The sequence below is a fragment of the Poecilia reticulata genome, linkage group LG3 (assembly GCF_000633615.1).
Source record: "Poecilia reticulata strain Guanapo linkage group LG3, Guppy_female_1.0+MT, whole genome shotgun sequence".
NCBI classification, from domain to species: domain Eukaryota; kingdom Metazoa; phylum Chordata; class Actinopteri; order Cyprinodontiformes; family Poeciliidae; genus Poecilia; species Poecilia reticulata.
In genome coordinates, this window is record NC_024333.1 from 24,905,597 (window position 1) to 24,921,045 (window position 15,449).

General features: G+C 36.7%; 1 long non-coding RNA gene across 2 annotated transcripts in view; it reads left to right on the forward strand.

Annotated features, from left to right (window-relative positions):
* The window catches only part of LOC103462655 (uncharacterized), a 60,558-nt gene that overhangs the window by 36,835 nt on the left and 8,274 nt on the right, over positions 1-15,449 (forward strand). The window contains exon 4 of one of the 2 annotated variants that reach the window (XR_533369.1): positions 8,225-8,457. The exons of the other annotated variant lie outside the window; for it this stretch is intronic. This is a non-coding gene — a long non-coding RNA (uncharacterized LOC103462655). Of the gene's footprint in view, positions 1-8,224; positions 8,458-15,449 lie in introns of those variants that run through there. 2 annotated transcript variants of the gene reach the window in all.

The following is a 15,449-nucleotide window of genomic DNA, read 5'->3' on the forward strand; positions in this document are numbered from 1 at the left end:
GGGGTGGTGGGGGTCATACTCAATGATTTATTCATTAAGTTCAAGCCTGTGTTTGTTTGTTGACCCTTAGCAGTAAGCTAGAAAGACGCTGTTCAACCCGCACTCCGTTTTTTGTCTTTGTTCATCATAGCGCCATAATGTTTGTGACATTACATTAGCCATCTCATTCTGAACAGATCTACATTGTGTACGCACGCCATTCATGTGGTAATGAAGGCAATAAAACCGCTTTTATTCCCACTAACTCGAGCCTTCTGAAAGTGGAGAAATACTGCGGAGAAATTACCATGCCCAAGAGGTTCTGGTTCCTGAAATAAGACGATGATGTAAAAAGGGTCAGCTGCTAAYCTTTATTCCCTAAGTAAAGCTCTCATTCATTATGTAACAGTTTACATTTGCATTCAGGCTACAGAGCAATGGTCCAAAAACATTCAAAGCCATAGAAAACATCAATTTAGTATTACGTCCTCTATGCCTTCTTTTGTCTGGAGGGAAGAACATCTTTATTACATATTGGTTAACAAAGAAGTGCAGATATTAAAGGGGCTWCTATGTATGTTCCAGGCACATGGTGCCACTTTGTCGCACAATCAAGTAACTATCTTCCCTTAAGTTGTGATAAAAATATCAATCAAAACTTAAAAGAAATTTGACTTCCCAACTTGATGCCTTTAAATTGGCCTCAGTTTTCTTCGGAAGCTCATACRATTTCAGACACTTTGCCTTTAGCACATCATCATAACAATGCTCCATAATTATGCCATTTACAACCGTTTGTATGATATGTTCAGTGGACGAGCAGTTCCACCAGTTACTGCTGTTCCTCATCTAGAAGGACCTGGCTGCAGAAAATAGAAAGGGAAGATGTCGGCTGAGGCGTCAGGCCCATTTATACTTCCTATATTTGCTGTGGTCTTATGATTTTTTATTTTTTATTTTTTTTAAATCTGGATTTTATGTAATACTCCCTCTTTTAAAAAACATCAGACAGAGTAYACACCAACAAAAAGATCTCTTGTCACATGTACGATCCCATACTTTATCTAATAATGAACCAGACACATTTTATTTCTGGGTTATATCGTAAAAAAAAAAAAAAAAAAATCTTCAATGAATTACACTGAAATCAATATAGCGTGTTAAAAAGAAGAAGGCTGTTTTTTTCACTTTGATGTGCTTTTATACTGACCTTAAAATTCACAAGTGTGTGTAAAAACAGATGCATTCTCTCGTTTTTAGGTCGAGAAGGAAAAGAGAAAACATAAAAGAGAAGTGAAGGAAATTCAAATAAGACTTTRAAGCTAAAATTAGTTACTCACCAAGTTTTTAATGCAACCTTTACATCCGTTCAGTTTGTTTCCAGAAAAGTAAAATGAGTTTTGTTACATACAAACCTTTTATTCAAAGTCCCTATGGATGAAAAAACATTTGTAAAAACATGTGAGAGCGTTGTTTTTAAATCCTGTCAAACACAGCAGAATTTAATATAATCACAGGTGGAGAGGAAAATATATAAGGTTATATTGCAGCAATTACTGGTGTTGATGTTTAAAGCAAGAAGGATAATCATGAGTAACGGGTTRAAGAAATKATGTGTAGTCAAAGAAAGTAGCTKATGAAAAATGAAGAAACTAAATATCTTGAAACTACTGGGGAGGAGATCAAGGACACAGGAATCAGGTGAGTCTAATCAACAGAATGCACAGCTGGGTGATGAGGGAGCAATGTGCACACAATGAATACAAAGGGATCTGGGGGAACTAAATGATAACAGCAGAGTACAAGAGCAACAGAAAGCTATCAAAGAGCACGGAGAAACTTTTCAGCTTGAAGAAAGCACTAACCTGAAATACAATTCCAACARTGTTTAGCACAAATTGGCTTTCTTTTCTAAAAGAAAATAACAGCAAAATCGTATTTCTCCAAACTTTTGAAACTTGACACAGTGTTTATTGATGTCACAATCATGTATGAATTGTGAATTTTGATAAATAGGGTTTACTTCATGGGATTTTGGATGTGTCAATTAGTTTCAACTAGCTCTGATTTGTTTACAAACATCCTGATTCTTCACACAGCAACACAAGAAATGTATAATAAATATAGCAAGATATAACCCATAGAAGGACATATTAATTTCAGAGTCCAGTATGAATATGTATTGCAAATAACCATGCAAAAACCAAAACATTATGTCGAGGAAGTAAATGTGTTTTCATTTTTGACTGGGTTATAAATCAATTATAATCAATCATCTTTAGATAATTTATTCTTCATCCATCAATTACCAGATTGCTAGATAATTTAAAAACTTGGAGAGTTACCACTCACAAAATGGTGTCTTAAACAAATGTAAATAATGTAATGCTTTGTTGTTTAAACAATTTATTTTAAGTCCAAATATGTAAATATGTAAGTAATGACGTCAGCTCTCTGCTCCATCTGACGGTAGTTCAGTTCAGGGTTTTGGTTCTCTTCTGGTCAGCAAATCCCACCACTGAGGTGGAAGAGCGCTGCCCAACCCACCCATATTGATTGCTTTTTAAACATCATGTCTTGTCTGAATCTTAAAAGGAGCCACACTTCTATTCAGAATCAGAATGACAAATTTAATGAGATCTGTAGTCCTCTCCTGACATATCATTCAATTCTTCAACTCGTAGATTTGCTTGCTGCCGAGTTATAATTAGATTTGTTTCATGTGGGTTTGATTATCTTTCTTCTGCACAGGATCATGGTGACACATCCACATCAGCAAGATGCGGCACTAGTCAGAAGTAATGCCTGAACTTCAAACGTAAATGTAATGTAAATATGGAACTGTATCATTAACAAGTTATCTACGTATGAGTCTATCAAGAAGCCATTTTGTATGCATTTACTGCTCCCACTGTTTTGTTTTTCACTACTTACTGCTTGCCTGGAATGATTGGGGTGAAAGTTTTTGTTTCCATATTTCCTATTTAAAATATGAGGAGAAAACGTTTGACAAAGTAAATCATTTACATGCAACCCCTTTAAATTAAAATAGATTTACGAGCACAGAACTTTAATCCATTTTATTATGCAAAACAAAGCAATGCGTGAGTTAAATGTGTCAAAACAGAAGTAAGTTACTCTGTTCTGACAATTTCCCATGCACTATACAAGCTGGAGCTAAATTAAATGCAACACATTGTTCAAAGAATTGACGAAACTTTTTCTAGCGCATTTTTCGACATTCCAAAAATCATGACAAGATAGGAAGTAGTAAGATAGTAAAAATTAAAGGTTGTTTTTATAATATCTACAGGTCGGTTCTAATATTTGCCAGGTTGTGGAGAATCAGTAGCTGTACTTGGAGTCTTCTCTCTGAAGACGTTTGAATAATCATCGCATGCTGGATAGAATGACAACGATCCAAAATGGATGCACAGTTAACAATCTCTTTACAGGAGGATAACATCAGCACTGCACAATACGTGGGGGGTGGGTGGAATAGACAGCCCCCTTTCTATTTCCATCCCGTCTTCACAAAGGTGTCTGACATCATCTAAACAGTGAAGCCTATTTGTAACTAGGTTACTAGCTATCTTTCATCTGTAATTGAGAGCAAGCAGCTCAAGTCAGAAGTGTATCAACAATATAAAATGTTGTTAGGCTTCCATCAAGCAGCCTCTAAAGGGAATTAATAGCTATCATCTGAGAGGAACAGGGAGCCTCAGTCAGACTGGAAAGGGAGGTTGTAGTGGCAGTGAAAGATGTTCCCCTGGAGTTGTTGTCACAGCACAGGAAGGAGAAAGAGAGAGAATGTATGTGGGCACATACCCGAACTGGCATTATCTTCCCTGTGAGGACACAGCACAAACATTCTTCCCTCAAACAAACATTTGATACATTCAGCAGCCATGCAGCAAAAGTGAATTTTCAATGAAGGCATGACTGTTGCTCACATAGCCGACTGTACCTTCTGTACACATAAACACACAAGAATATGTAGGCATACTTTTTGATTGAAATGTTTAATCTAGTCAGTTGTAGTGTCTTTAATTAATCAAAATTGCTCACATTTCAATTGAAAATCATATGTCAGCAAAATATGTTAAAAACATTAATGATTTAGCAACAATTGTGGCTAAATTATTGAATAAATAGACAATTTATTGATTATTATTCAGCCATCAGATTGGTGCATGCTCAGTGCTCTTGTATGTAAAAAATAAAAACATTACATTAACATTTTTAATGCATTAAATCTGCAATGCACCTGCACAGAAAGTATAAAATAGATAGTCACTGACCATCTATTAAATGTGCATTTCATGGTCCTTTTATGACTATGAATTGCTTGTTTCTTTGTGGTTTTTCTMTTYGATATAAACACAACATGTATCTCCTTTTCTGGTTTGGTTACATCTTTGTAAAATCTTTTTGCATCATCATCTGACTTCATATTTACAAAGCGTCTGAAAAGAGAACCTCCCACATCRGTGCAACATTGCTGTAAAGCTAAACAAATGGATTAGAATGTACGAAATGTTTCACACTGATGGCAGGCGAGTGTGTATGCCGCAGGCACTCAGCACTTTGTTATAATGGGAATTTCAGTCTTGTCTTGTTTGCCTTGGAGCTGAACAACGTTGGTGCTCTGCTTGTGTGTGCTCTAATTACAGACAAGATTAGAGCGGGCAAATTAAACTGCTACCAGCCACTGTTTGTAATTGCCACAAGCAAATGTTTGTAATTATGAACAGATTGCTTTACTATCGATAATTAAAACAACAACACGACTTATTAACGACTATCGGGAGATGGCACTCTGAAATTGACAAAGCAGAGCAGAGAAAATGATTTTTGCTTCATCTCGTGCCTTTTATTTTCTGTGGATTCACAGATCTGTGTWCTTGCGCCCGTTTCCCAGCGCTGCATCCCATAGATCAGATGCGTTCGACTGGATTTCCTCCAGTTTAAACAGGCACAGTAAAGCCTGTGTTGATTGTGTCACTGTCACGGAGGTTTCTTTGCAGYGATTGCCCCATTGTCTTTGGGGTAAGTAATGTACAGAGGAGTTGGTATTATTAGTTGTGCAACGGCAGACATAATCCCCCCACCTGTTGTCAGTTATGTGATACTGACACACAATATCAAGCTAAAGCAACTGACCTTGTCACTCTGCAAGTTAATGAACAGTTTTATGAGGCCACTGGCAACAAGCCCCAGCTTATCACACAGCTCCACCTCTGCGTCTGTCACCAGAACTCCTCAATGAGCAGGCTGCACGTACTGTATCTGTAAGCTGCTAATGCATTTTACCTCAAGCCACTTCAGTTTGTTTGTTCTCTAAAARGTATTCCTGTTACAAATGATTTAAACATAATGAAACATAATGGTGTATTCTTACTTCACCTTGAATGGATGCTAGATTAAAGATGAGTTTGGTCAGGGGCAGACTCAGATTGAAATTGAGCCCTGCAGCTTGGTTTGGAGAGGACGATTATCCAAACACATCRCAGATGAACGAGGAACTATAATTTTAAAACAAAGGCACGCTGAGCATTTTTCAGCAATCACAACTATTGTGTGTGCKTTTACTGACAAAATGAAAAACAAAAATCAGTCGACAAAAGGAAGCCGTACTAACTTTCATCTACATGACATCAAGTAGATGATGGCTTCCTGACCTCTTTAGWCCATAGCAGTTTATAGTCAAAACCTAGGCTTTCTAACTKCTGGAAACATGAGAAAYTACCTCAAACTTATCCTTAAATTTCTCATGACAGATCTGGCAAATTGGTTTTATCCCAACTTCATGTTTGTCATTAAAGAAATAGATTTTGTGACAAAACTGGACTTAWAAACAGATTACAGCAGTGAAATTAACAACCCTCAACAAAAAGATCCACACAACGTGGATGTTAAGCAACTCACTGATGAATTTGGGAACTCCAGATCAAGTTTTMATTTAATTTTGGGCTGTAAAAKGCGTGCACAGCCAGCAACTCCATTTTATAACTGKGCCGCAGGTTACACACCTGTGAAGTTGGCTAAAATTCTGCAGTTACTTTTTCTGTTATTTTTTTGTTTCTCATGTCRCGCCCCATGTGAATAGTTCTGGCAGCCATCTGTAGGGGGTTGACTTCTTCTGGGACTTTTGCTGCCCAAAGAGCCCTGAGTTGTTGAGGCAMAGTCTCCATAACACCCCAAAGAGTGTACTGTGGTAGCAGCAGATCCTTCAAGTTCTGTACGTTGTGAGTTTGGGCCTCCATGGATCGGACTTGTTTGTCCAGCACATCCAACAGATACTAAATTGGATTATCTGTAGGATACTGAGGCCAAGCCAACATCTCAGTAACTTGTGCTCTTTAAATGATTCCTGAACTGTCTTCTTTTTTTTTTTTTTTTTATGGCAGAAGGCATTATCCCACTGAAAAAGACTAGACATCAGGGGATTTATTTTCCAGGGTGTACATCGACCGCAGCAATTTTACGGTGGTAGCACGTGTCAACATTCACATGGATGACAGAACCCAAGGTTTCCCACCAGAACACTMCCTTCAGGAGCTCTTTATATGCATTATTAACAGCATGCGGTGCAGTGTGTATTCTGACAACTCTCTATTCAAAGCACTATTCACCTGTTTAACAATTTGAGCAACAATAGCTCATCTTTTGGACAAGAGAWCAGTCTTTAGTMCAKTCTTGCATTGATGTACCTTTAATTTTAATGCTTCTAACACTTCAATCTTAAGAATACAATGTTCTCTTGTAGCCTAATCTATCCTACCCATCAATACGATTATGGTGTAGAGATAAAGCACCRRTCTATGACAATAATAATTTACYTGATTGGTGTRTAAATTAAGGCAGGTTGCAGCCACAAACATGATCTAATACCCAGTTTCCAAAGGAAAACTGCATATGTTATCAAACTACATWACAGCTCTAATCAAACAAATCACTGGAGCAAAAACTTTTMATCTTTCTGGTGCTGCACGCCGTACTCAGCATGTAATGTAATCTCAAAGCAAACACTGACTAGAGCATATTCAGGTATGAGTTGAGCATTTCYCCCATTTTATTACAGACTTATTTAASATTTAACTTACGTAAGATTTATTGTTTTTAAACTTCCTTTAAAACTGCATTTCAGGCAACATTTGAGTTTTCTACCAGGTTCTTTTCTTACAAAAAYGGCAGCGATGCCTAAATTATTTTTAAAAATAAATAAAAAAATCATACCTCAGCATCCAACAGTGACTTTCTTAGTGGCAGTGAAAAAATCTTATTTYCTAAATGGATTAGGCAAATGACATGTTTCATGGTTATTCAATGCTTCTCATTCCCAGGGAGTTTATTGCATTTAATTGCATTAGAGTCAGACCTTTTGAATAAATAGCATGTATAACATGAACTGGAAACTAATACAYTATGACATTTGTTTAATGTCCAATACTTACCAAAAATATTGAGAAATAAATAGGAACACATTTAATTATAGTTAGTCTTTATTTTACATTAAATAAATGTGGAGTGAAAGMATTTTAAATCCAGTGCTTTGGTACATTACTTCTTTGATTGATTATGTTCACAGCTGTTTATTTTTTTGTGTCTGATTTTTATGTCCTAATAATAAGGCCTTGATACAAACACAGTTTGTGTTTCATTTTGTTATGAACCCGTAGCAAAAGTGCCAAGAGTTGTGATGTGTTTGATTTTATTAGAGATGAGATTTAGCACATACATGCTACATTACTGCAACAGAACTCCCATTTCTCATCTGTGGGAGAAAATGAAACTGTGATGAAATGTAATATAGTCCCCCTCAGGCAGAACTGGAGGGACTGGGAATTGCACTACAATAAATCTAATGGATATTACTGCACTCAGTCCTCCTTCCCTCCCTCTCTCTGTTTTTCACTCCCTATTTMTCTCCCTCAACCCCTTTTACCTTTTTTTCTCTACTTTTCATTCTCYCCAGCCCTATGTGAGCATATACAGGTTACACATAACTTTCATGCACTCACACACACACACACTCTGGCACATGAAGAATTACATCTGTTTGAAGAGCTTGCCCCTGATTCCACAAAAAAATAAAACCATGTTTAGCATCAGTTCCACTTTGGAACATCTTAATGGATTTCAATTAGCCAACCTGGAAACTAATGGAGTGCTGTAGAAGCTTTTTTCTTTTTCTGTTATAAATTCTGTTCATCCTTCCATACATCATCTTTTGCTTATCCAGGGTTGTTGCATGAGGCAGCAAAGGGGTCCAGACTTCCCTCTACACTTGGTCCAGTTCCTCTGGGGGAATCTTCTTCTGGGTCTCCTCCCAGTGGGTTGAGCCTGGATCACCTCACCGGAGAGGCTTCCAGCAGGCATCCTAACCAGCCACCACAGCTGGTGCCTCTTGATGTGGAGAAATAGTGGCTCTAATCTGAGCGCCTCCCAGATGACCAAGCTTYAGAGAAAACTTATTTTATCTGCTTGTATCCATGATCTTGTTCTTCAGGTTAGGGTTAGGTCTAACCCAAAACTCATGAGAACAGGAATGAAGATGGAACGCCAAATCGAGATCTTCACCTTTTGGCTCAGTTCTCTCTTCACCATGACAGATCGGTACAGCGATTCGACCTCTTTTTCCCTCATTCGAGAACAAAAACCCGAGTTACTAGACTGGCCATTGCCTACCTATGCAATTCTTCTCGATTCGAATCTCGCTTCACAGCACAGTCTAGGTTTTCTCCAACTGGCTTGGATTCCTCTGACAGAATCTCAACCAGCGATCAGAAGAAGTTGTGAAAAATGGCGTTGATTTTCTGAAATGYTTTAGATTTGCATTCTGCCTTTAGTTTTAGCGATGACAACGAAGGACGTGAACAAAGCCATAAAAGTCTGTGTTGGCCACGCCTCCAGATGTTGCATTAGCGTCATCACCCACCTCTTTCAGCTCGTTTCTTCACAGCAGACAATGTCATTTAAGTTTTACAACATTGAACTGGCGCGTTACATTCACATCACGGACAAACTTTAGTGGTTGGATAAGCTTGAAAACAGTAGAGTCCAGAAAGAAGTTGTTTCTCTGAACTCACCAGGTTTCAGAGATATATAAACTCCTTCCCCAAACCGGAGAAGGAACTCTATCCTTTTCTGGCTCAAGACCACGACGGTCTCAGATTTAGAGGCACTGATCCATCTTATACAAGATAATTTGGATCTTGATCAATTTAATGAATGTACATAAAAGAAGAAATAAGTTACATTATTACCCTATAAATCACCTTTTTTCCAGTTGTTAACTTTAAAGACGTTTTTAATTAAAGCCTCGTGTCATGATGAGACAGTGCCTTGGTAGCAATCTAAGTCAAAAACAATCCTTTATGCAATATGTCACGACGCTCAATGCACACCATCCATTACATGATATGCACAGTTTTTAACCGTCTAGTCGTATAACATTTGCAGATTTCTTTATTACGTACTAAATATTGGCAATTCAATTCCTGCATGACCTTAGATAATTACAGAGTAAAGGGGTGAGTGAAAAAACATTTACAACATTGATTTGAAATTCTGAGGAGAGTTTTGTTAATTAAACTGTAACAGTAGCATATAGGAAGAGCTACCTTTTTTCAAGGTAACAACACTATGTAACTTATAAAACATACACAGTGCCAGCCAGCCTCATCAGCACCTCTGGTAAATAAGTGTCAAAAAGCTGCCCTCRAAAAGCTCMGTTTCTGTGTCATCTTACCAAARCATATCGTTGAACACAAAAACTACTCGTGTTTTTGTGTTCATGGGAGGACAGATGAGACTTGTTTTCAGCATCTAAAGGTTTCTTATGGTGATTTAGTGAACACACGACGACACTCTTTGCTACAGCTGAATTAATTTTAACTGTACATTACGTTGTTGTTTTATAAATAAAATGTATTTGGATTTTTTTAAATGTTTTTCCTTTTTTTAATCACTGGAATATGTGAAGTAATAGCAACTTATTAGTGCACCAATTTGTTTAGGAACCACCTGTATTTTATTATTTTATTAAACATGGGATGCATTTAGTCACCTTTGAAGGAAGCAGAGATATTTTGTCAGCCTCTATTGTGGTGAAAACATCCTTAATTACAAAGAAGACAAAACTCATGTATGTAATGTCAAAGCAAATCARTGAAAATGTAGATTTAGTCAATTAGTCTTTTGAAATCCTTTTTTTCGCCCGTCTTTTTAAACCAGCCATGACATGGAAATACATTATCTGACTTTAAGCATTTGAATTCATATTGTTAACAGCATCAGCAGATAGTCGCTTTCCTCTGGGACAGATTCTTTCTGGCCTGGACAYTTAAGTCCAGATGGTCCACCCTTATAGCCATCTGTGGCTACAAATAAAACATACACAAAACCAGTCAGAGATCACAAAGTCTGTAAAGAAATTATTGTAAAAACTGATTAAAAAAAAAATTAAAAAAAATCCAGCTGGTTTTACACTGGAAAATTGGACAAAAAATATAATGGGACTTGTGTATTTGAGCTGGTAGCCGTAATTGGAGTGTATTGAATGTCCCTGTTGTTTTATTTCTCTATGCCAGAAAGAAGGAAAGGAAACTGGAGGGGAATGAATAGAGTAATAGCTTTAACAGCGATCGGTCTTGACAAAAAAGAAAAACATTTTCTTTTCCTTACTTATATTACTTATTATAATGACACAAATGCCAAGAATTTCTGCAATGGTAAAATATGAAAATACCGTATTTTCCGCACTATAAGGCGCACCTAAAAACCTTCAATTTCCTCAAAAGCCGACAGTGCGCCTTATAATCTGGTGTGCCTTATATATGGACCAATATTGAGCCACAACAGGTCTAGCAATTACGGTAAGCAGCCGCCGACTTCATTTTCCCCCGTAAAAGAAGAAGTGCGCGGTGCATGCTGGGATAGTTGTCAGAACGCTGGTTTGTTAATAAAGTTTGATAATACATTTAAAGCCAGGAGGGGCGGGGGAAGAGAGACAGAGACTGCGGCGGCAGCGTGTCGGTTGGTCTGTGTTACCCAGAAAGCAGTTGGGCACAAAATCGCAACACCGTGAGTGAAACAATGGGGCAGCCTACTATATAAAGTACTCAGGGACACTTCTTTACAAATGTGAATGTGTAATAATAGAGTATGGCACAAATTGGCAACCCGAACTGAAGCATCTATTCCATGCGCCTTGTAATGCGGTGCGCCTTTATRTATGAAAAAAGTTTTAAAATAGRCCATTCATTGAAGGTGCGCCTTATAATCCGGTGCGCCTTATAGTGCGGAAAATACGGTACCTTATTTCTCACTCATGGTAATAATAAGTATACAAAACAATAATCATTAATTATGATAGAAAACAAAGAAACCCAGTTTTATTGGACTTTAGTAAAAGCCTAAGTACTTTAAATTGACATTTTTTCCACTTTGCTCAAAAACAGGAAGAATTATTCATTTTAAGATTGAAAAARTTTGACATGCATGTCTTTTTCTGATCTTATATGGAATGGGGTGAGAATTAATCATTCCCACACATAAAAAAAGAGAGCCTACAAACAAAAGTGTTCAAAGGCCCTTTCAAATGTTCACTATTGAAACTGGTGAGTTTTCTGCCACCATGCTTTTGAAGCGATTGCTGAGCATACAGTTCACAGAACCGCTCAATCGGAACAACGCCACCCCAGTCTTTGTTGTCATCTTCATTGTGCTTTGCTGACCCTGAGCTTTTTCTAAAGAGCAGCATCCCACTCCTCCGATTAATGCCTCATTAGGCTCGATACTGACTGTGAGCAGGGGCGGCAAACATGCCTCATGTCTATTTAAGCTCGACGCCCACACCCGAACTTTAACCACGCAGGGAGATATTATTAAGAAGCCCAAACCTGGGCACTATTARAATCCCTTTTTTCTCACACCCTTCATTTTGTAGCAGGGGCAGAGTGCGCCTACAAGTCTTTTTTTCTGCTGAGGCTTATTTGTGACCTATTCACGCTGTTGTCTAACGCTTCTTTACAGCTTTCAATCATGCCAGCCAACAAGAAAACAATAATTTCACTCTCTTGTGGCAAGTTAATCGAAGGGTTACTTTGCTTATTGTCCCATGTTCCATGAATTATAGTGTCAGACTTATTGAAAACAAAATCCTCTCATTGTGCTAAGTAACAATTTGTCAGCACAAGCTATCTAGGAGTCTGTGTTTGAAGATACATTACTTAMATTTTTTTMTCCTTACTGTTGCTTTGTTGAGCTTTGTTAAACTATTTTATTGTACATAAGACATTAATTTCAAAATGAAAATAAAGAATTAATCAAAGGAGAAATGTGTTCCTTCATACTGAATGATCTCTAGTACTAATTACAGAAGGAAAGGGATTTGCAGTTATGAATCATTAAGATTTATTTATCACCAATAAAAACTAATTATACTCCAGGAAAGAAAACTCTCTGAGAAATAATCAAGAATTAATTTTACTGTAAATCTCACTAAGGCCTACTTACTTTTGAATCAATTAAGCAAAAAGAGATAAGTAAACAAAGACAAAAAAAAAAGACTAACTGTAGCTAGTCTTCAAACTACTTRTGACTGATGGAAAATAAATGCTCAATATCTTACTTAAAATCTAAATACAAATTATTGTTCAAAACTTTATTGGCRTCCAAGGAGTTTAAAGAAAAGGGTTTTTAACATCAAACTGAGGGAGGACAGAAAGAAATGGCGGGAAGAATCCMAAGACCTTCTCTGCAACTTGAAGCTGTCGATTTCAGCACAGYTTTTTTGAATGTATTGATTATTTCCCACTTTGGAAACAGAGCTAGGAAACATGAAAGAAAAATGGTAATAAAAGAAGGTAATAAGATGACATTGAGCCCACGTGCTTGGTGCATGGGGAAGAAAAATGTGAATTTTGCACATTTAAATGAAAGAAACAAATGAACGTGACAAAAATATACATGGCAAACAAAAGTATTTATCACAATCACATCTTGAGAGGATGATTAGAAATGGCTAAGATTCACTTCTTTGAAGGTTCTTCGGTTCTTTTACTGTATCTGAGTCTAAGAACTGCAGCAGGTCATTTAATATTGAAGCTTTTGCGTAATGAGTCGTCTTGGGTGTTGATCAACAGGTCAGAAGCAGGTTTGGGTATGAACTGGGAAAATATGATGAATGTTGGAGTTTTAGACATATAGCAATTTGTTTTATTTTATTTTGAAGCTTTTCTGAATTACCGAAAGAGGAGCATTTGCATACTAAAACTTTAACATGAATATTGACCAGCATTCAGACCAAACCAAATTTTGGAGGGCAGCATTAGAACGTGAACCTCGAATAAGCAAGATTTTTAGTTCTCATTCCAGCTGTCTGTGGTGCAACTAGATGTCTTCCAYCATTCAACCTGTTTACTTTATACAAGGGTTTCTAATACTTAAAAAAATGCATAAAACGTTAAAGTTATTACAACATAAAAACGTAAGTTACAACGTCAGCTGCATGGGACAGAGTTTCAGGTATGTCTGAAAAGTTTGTAAAGATGTTCATTCATTTTCACATCTGATGTGCTGATGTTTAAAACATTACCTTTACTGAAAACCAAATGTCTGGTGAATTTTTATCAAAAATKTAGTAAAACCAATTTCTTTCAGTTCAAAGACGGTTAATTCATCTGATTAGCAGGCAGCTGCACAAATAAAGCACARATGTCATACTTTCATCCTGTTTGTCATTTTTCATGACAGCCAGGCAATAATAACCTACTTACTCAGAATGCACTTAATGATTTTTTTCTTTGTGAGCCGCTTATGCCACCAGAGAGCATAAATATAAACATAAGAGGCTTTTAAGTGCAGACTGACCTGCTGTCAGACTGCTGGATGTGAATTTCCCTGATGGGTCCAAGATGAAGTGCTGAACCTGTCAGTCGGGATGGCTTCATGCTTACAGTCTGTTTCTGGGAACCATAAATACACGGTCAAATTGTAAAATCCCACACATATGGTCCACTAAGTCAGATAAATCAAGCTGCACTGGTTATGTACGGTAACTGATGCCTTTTAAATGTGTTTTTTTTTTTTTAGCATTAAACCGAGTTAATGCTTGAATTGATGTGAACAATTACAAATGTTTTCTAAGTTTAGCAAACCATAAATATAGAAATCTGACTCGTTTCTAATTATTGGATACGAGTTTGCTTTTACCTCTTACCAATATACATTTTAAATTTGTATGCATATAAATATGCACAAGAGGAAACATCCTGTTTGTTTCAGAAACATCGTGAACCTTCACATAAAAACTTAGAGTACCAAGTTGTTTTTTTTTTAATTGCATATTTTGTGGTGACTCAAAYAATTAAAATCTTTCAACTAATCCTAGTCAATGCCACAATCAGCCCTTGTGTTTTTGCCTCTTATTTTTTGAAGGCGTTATAACTCAAATAAAATCCAGTCTYACGAGTATAAAAGCAAAGGTGCCAAACGCGGATGATTATTGAGGGTGATGAGGTGATCCAGTAATTTACTCCAGATGTAGATTCATAATGGTCCAACCAGATGGTTATTATTTTAAGTAATTTGCTTTTGTCCAAAGTCAGATATGAGTGTTTGAAACCAGAGATGTGAAAAAAAACTTTTCTTTTTTTTTTAAAATGTTATTTTGGTTAACACTTTTCATTTTAACATCTGTTTTGTGTTCRTGATACTTTTAAAACCACAATATAGATCATTAATTTATGATGAGCTCAAACTAGATTTTTAACCATTTGTAATAARGGAAAAGGAAGAACAGAGCTTTAGAAAGACGAAATGTTCTCTCATTATGTTCTTCTGCAGGGGCGTAAAGCCTATTGCAGAAATGAACAGGGGAAAGTTTGGTTTCACCTGAAGCAGGCTGCGTGCAACAATTTACTCCTTTTGCATAACACACACTTCTGCTGCACTGAGTACATTACAGAYGAACATTATTTGCAGATGGCAACAAATTCTTATTTAGTATATATATTTATGAACAGCAAYATAATGCTTGACTGTAGCATGTAGAGTAGTTTTGTGTAACAACTGCCAGACAAGAATACAAACTAGATATGAATGTGAGTCCAAAACAGACCCGGTGAGCCTGCAGTTTAAACACAATTGATATATATATWTTTTTAAATGAAAGTTATTTCTGCAAATATTTTTCTCCTGAGTTGCAGTGCTTTRCACAGTGTATTTAAGCCCTGGAGCTTTTCCAYATTTCCATGTACAGCACAATTGTAAAGTGGAGTGAAAAGTAAAACCTGGATTTCAAATTTTGTTTACGAACGAAAGATCTGACTGTGTAATGTAATCAGGCCTCTGATAACCATAAACAAGGTTATTAGTCAGTTCCACTGGATGCATTCAGAGGTATTGTCATTAGTAAATTGAGTCCACCTCTATATTTATAAATAATATATTATTTACAAATA